Here is a 6000-nt window from a genome sequence, read left to right on the forward strand (position 1 = left end):
GCCTTTATTGAATATATTGATTGGCTGGCCTTCCCATGGAATTACTTTTATTCAGTCTCGCTACTGGTATTCATGAACGTTTAGGAAATGCAGAAATCTCGCCACTCTCTAAACAACGAATGAGGTGGCTTCTCATTTCTTTGTTATTGTACTTGCAAATGGGGTTTCCATTGGACAGGAACTCGTATGCGTTGGCAATCGCATAAACACCACAGTCATATCCGTTTGGTTGTTGATCAACATCAAGTACTTTTATTGTACTTGCTGGATCTCTCACCAGTTCCCGATAACAATACTGTATCTGTTGTCTAATATTGTGGGGCAGTACTCGTGTTTTTATACTGTCCGCAATCTCTACTTGCTTTGCTTTAAAGCAGCTTGTTAACCAGTGGTGTCTCTGGCTATCATAATGTATCTGTACAGAAGGTCCATATACAGGACTAAATTCCAGCTGAGAAAAGATGCAGGGCTGAAGCCCCTCACAACCAAACTGCTTTTGCAGCAGGTTCTGAGCTGCATCAATTATAATATCATCCAGCCAGGCATTACTCTTCAGTTCCATTTTATGCTGTTGTGTTAGATTGAGTTCAGGGATCCAGTTATTGTTCCTGGGCTTTTCCACCTTTTGGTAAAAAGTGGAACCCTGGTTTGTCTCTTGCTTCTTTTGATAATCCTGGTTTGTCTCTTGGTTCTTTGGATAATACTGGTATGTCTCTTGCTTCTTTGGATAATACTGGTATGTCTCTTGCTTCTTTGGATAATACTGGTATGTCTCTTGCTTCTTTGGATAATACTGGTATGTCTCTTGCTTCTTTGGATAATACTGGTATGTCTCTTGCTTCTTTGGATAATACTGGTATGTCTCTTGCTTCTTTGGATAATACTGGTATGTCTCTTGCTTCTTTGGATAATACTGGTATGTCTCTTGCTTCTTTGGATAATAATGGTTTGTCACTTGCTTCTTTGGACAAATCTGGTTTGTCTCTTGCTTCTTTGGACAAATCTGGTTTGTCTCTTTTTTCTTTGGACAATTCTGGTTTGTCTCTTGTTTCTTTGGATAATACTGATTTGTCTCTTGCTTCTTTGGACAAATCTGGTTTGTCTCTTTTTTCTTTGGACAATTCTGGTTTGTCTCTTGTTTCTTTGGATAATACTGATTTGTCTCTTGCTTCTTTGGACAAATCTGGATTGTCTCTTGCTTCTTTGGACAATTCTGGTTTGTCTCTTGCACTTTGGTGGAGGTGGTAGAGGCACATTTTTTCTCTTCTCCCTTTCTGAGATTGGACGCCTCTTGTTTTACCTCTGTTTTCACCTTAGTGTTCTGTGTTTTCTTTTTCTTCCGTTTCTTTTTCTTTTTGGTATTTTCCTCCATTAAGCACATAGTGGAGGGCTCATTATTATTTTTCTCATTTGTACAGGAAGGGAAGTCAGGTTTGGCTTCCTGTTCTTCCTTTGTATAAGGGGTGGAGCTATCGCTTCTATTTTGCTCTGCTTCGAATGAAGGGGATACCTCATTTGTTTCTTCCTTTATTATGCACTCTGTTGAGATTTTGTTTCCCTCTTCTTCATTGGAGCATGGTTGTGTATTTTTTTCTGGTTCCATCATTTTTGTCTGTTTTTTCTTTTTCTTACGTTTCTTTGCCACCTTTTTGGAGGGATCACATTTCTGTTCCTCCTTTACGCAGATAGAGTCATTGCTGATTACTTGCTCTGCTTGGCAAGGAATGGATGTCTCTGTTTTCTCTTCTTGTATACAGGTGGAATTATTGCCTATTTCTTGCTCTGATTGGCAAGGAATAGGGGCCTCCATTTTCTCCTCTTCTTGTATACAGATGGAGTTATCGCATATTTCTTGCTCTGATTGGCAAGGAATGGGGGCCTTAATTTTCTCCTCTTCTTGTATACAGACGGAGTCATTGCCTATTTCTTGCTCTGATTGGCAAGGAAGTAAGGCCTTAATTTTCTCCTCTTCTTGTATACAGGCGGAGTCATTGCCTATTTCTTGCTCTGATTGGCAAGGAAGTAAGGCCTCAATTTTCTCCTCTTCTTGTATGCAAGTGGTTGAGGTATACTTGACCTCTTCTTCACACATACAAGGTTGTGGCATATTTTCAGATTCAGCACTGCTGGTCTTTTTCTTCTTTCCTACTAGTCTCTTAAAAGCAGAAAAACAGCCACAATGTGTTTGTATCTTCTTCTTTTCATCTTTGTTTTTTGTTCTCTTAAATAATTTGGTTAAAGTAAAAGGAATATGTTTTATAAAAGAAAAGTTTCCAGCAGAGGCCATGGTTTACCCTAAACCTAAAGGGAGAAATAATAATGATCATATATATAATTTATATTTATATTATTATTATGAAAGAAAGATCTACAAAAAACTACCAATTCCCATCCTTGTTAGTATAATGTAGCAATAACAACTATGCACAAAAGTTTGCTGCATCCCTATGTACAACATCAAATATTAATTAATGATAAACAATCATATTACATCCCTCTTCTCATCTGCGCTATTCACTAAATTCGAATAGAATGTCAAAACTGCTTGCAAATTGTGTATAACTGAGTAGGGTTTTTGGGATCATATACTGTATGCACTTTAGATTTATACTTTACTGTACATGCGCTCTATATAGGACGGTGCAGAGGATCGGGGATGTGAGCAGATAGACCCTGGATAGAAGGATAAAACCCCGTACTGGGGTACTTTTAGTGAATAGGAGCTCCGGCCCAGGGTTACGTAAGTTTTTCCACAAGTTACTGAAATTGTATGTGTTTAAGGGCCCAATGATCCTGCTGCGGGGCTCAATAACCAATTATTGCACTGCTTTAAAGTCCAATAATTCAGTAAACAGATCCCAATTGAAACAGCTAATGCGACTCTATTATAATAAGCAAATAGTTGAATTAATGAATGTGCTAATTATTCAGTTTATTGGGAAGCAGTGGGATTTGCCCTACAATCCTTTCTACTCCTGCTTTGCACTGTTGTTGCTTGATATGGAAGTTACACATTTTTGCACATTACTTAAACTGTTTAAGTTTATGGCCCAATGATCTTAGTAGTTTATAAAACTATAAAACTTTATTTAGAAACGAATAGCCTAGTTTGTAATGAGTAATATATAGGATAATCAGTTCTGGAGCAAAACTTTCCTACAACTGTTGCTCAACTCTCCCAGTATATAGAGGTTCAGCTAAATTGATTTGTAAAACAAACTTACTAATCAATAAATCAAAAATACTTTTAATGGAAGTTTTCTAAAATCCACTCACCTCTGCCAGTCGCTGTGTCTTAATGCAGACTGATACACATGCAGCTGGGATGGTTAGCAACCCTTCCTGGGCATTGTGATGTCATAATGTCATGTCATGTGACTAAACAGTTGGGCGCAAAGTGTGTGTAACCTCTATAAGGACTAATGTGTTGGAACGTCATAGTATTGTCATGCACATATTGGTTTCTAATGAAGATTCTAGACAAATTTGATGAATGATTTAAACCTCCAGTGTGCAACAGAGTATAATTATATATATACACACAAAAGTGACAATTGAAACATTAAAAAGAGATTGATGTATAATCATGTCACATTATAGTATCAAGGAAAGGTTTAAATTCTTTGTTGCCACAATTATACAAGGATTTCTATTTATAGTTCTGCTTAATTATTGTATAAATCATATTAACTAACAAGAAAAATACATTTTAAACTTTTCTAAAATCCACTCACCTCTGCCAGTCGCTGTGTCTTAATGCAGACTGATACACATGCAGCCGTGAGGTTTATTAACCCTTCTTGGGCATTGTGATGTCATCATTTCTGTGTCACATGACACAACACTTTGGGCAAATTGTTTGCACCCCCTAAAACAACTGACATCTCATTAGAGTAGCAAGATATTTTTAAATTGTCTTAAATTCCATTATACAAATACATTTACATATATGTACAATATGTAGTGATGATTATGTAAATATTATGCAATCGTACAGATTTGCTAAATAAATAAATAAATATATAGTAGTGAATAGTAGTTAAAATGCCCTTTGTAAATGTATCTTGTTGGGAACACTTTGTAGAATGTAAATAAAAAGAGGATGGGGTGATTTGCAAGTGATTTAACCCCTATATTTTAATTACAAAATACTACAGATTTTATTGCTTTGTGTAAAATATATGTTAGTTTTAATTTTGACGCCGGCAATAAAAAGGTTGGGCACGGGGCATATTTCCCACTGGGTTGCACCAGTTCTTCTTTGAACAAGCGTTTGGCAACTGAGGAGCCCAATTGCTGAAGTTTTGAAAATGAAAAGTGGTCCCATTCTTCCCCAATGTAGGGTTTCAGCTGCTCAGCAGTTCGGGGTCTCGGTTGTCATGTTTTCTTTCCTAATTCACCAAATGTTTTCAAAGGGGGACAGACTCTTTTACTATGGAGCCATGCTAGTGTAATACATGCAGAATGGGGTTTGGCATAGTCTTGCTGAAATAGGCACGGCCTTCCCTGAGAAAGATGCCATTTGAATGGCAGCAGGTGTTGCGCCAATACCTGTATATATGGTCCAGCATTAATGGCGCCTTCCCACGTGTGCAAGCTCCCCATTCCATCATGGAAGCTGCCATTTGTATTGTGTGCTGATAACAAAACAGATGGTCGTTCTCCTCAGATTTTGATTGGTCAGTTTCCTACTTTGCCTCAATCCATCTTAAATGAGCTCGGGCCCAGAGAAGGTGGCAGTGTTTCTGGATCATGTTTATAAACAGTTTCTTCATTGCATGGGAGAGTTTTCATTTACATTTGTGGATAAATGAGTAACTGACTTCCCAGACAATGCTTTTTGGAAGTATTTCTGAGCCCATTTCCATTTCCAATAAAGAATCACTGGCTCTATTTTAATGCAGTGCTGCCCAAAGGCCAAAGATCACCACTGTCTAATATTGGGTTTCGGTCTTGTCCCTTTGCTCACGCACACAACGCACATTTTGGCGAGTGTACACACGCACACAATTTTTTTTTATCGCATTGTTTATTTTGGCTGCACAATACTTTTTGTATGTTTCGGTGCTTTTATTACATTTTCTGTGATTTCGGTGCTTTTGTATTCATTTTATTGCATTTTTAGCCATTTTATTGCATTTTCAGTTCTGCATATGTGTTGTTCGTTGTTTTGTCCGTATAACTAATTTGGCCAAGCCAAAATAAAAATAAAAACCCTTATGTTTAGCATAGCTTTGTAGTTTGCAGTAGATAAGTAAGATGTATTTACCCATTTTTACTTTTGTGAGAATGTGTACTTTCAGAAAATACATGATTTTCTAGGGTTTCCGTACTGTTAGGGGGTCTTATGGCACATAATACACATGCAGGGAGATTATATTGCAGCGGCCAGAGCGTCAGACCTGAAAATTCACCTGCATTATTTTCATTTGGGTGCCTCTGTACCCCACATAGTTTGGTATATCTATGCATATTGGGCACCAAACTGGTCAGTAGGCCTGTGGCATTCATATCTACAATGAAGGGCAGAGAATGGCTATAATAATTTGGACACCTACATTTCAGCTAAAGAACAGCCAACTGTTACATCACCTCTCCAATACGTTGCTGGGCTTCAAATAAGTGGGTGCCACACCTCTCACATTGCATCATAGTCCCATGATCACTAGTGTGGGGTCCAAGGAAAAATGCAGTACAAGATAGAGTTAGATAAAGTATTATACACTACTATTAATAAAAGGATGCGGGATTCAGTGAATGTCTGTGTTCTGCTCTTCACCAGCGCGTCGGTGCGTAACGCATTGATGGTGCAGTCAGTCTCCATCGGCTACGACTGTGTCGGCATTCTGCTCTGCCCAGCGCGTCGCTGCGTTACATGGTGATGCGCTGGGCAGAGCAGAACACCGACACAGTAGTAGACGGAGGAGACTGACTGCAATTCATTTATTTATGCTTCAAACTATGGCCCGCGGGGGTGGGGGGCTAGGTAAATGGCCGCGG

This window comes from Xenopus tropicalis, chromosome 8 (assembly GCF_000004195.4).
Source record: "Xenopus tropicalis strain Nigerian chromosome 8, UCB_Xtro_10.0, whole genome shotgun sequence".
Lineage (NCBI taxonomy): Eukaryota > Metazoa > Chordata > Amphibia > Anura > Pipidae > Xenopus > Xenopus tropicalis.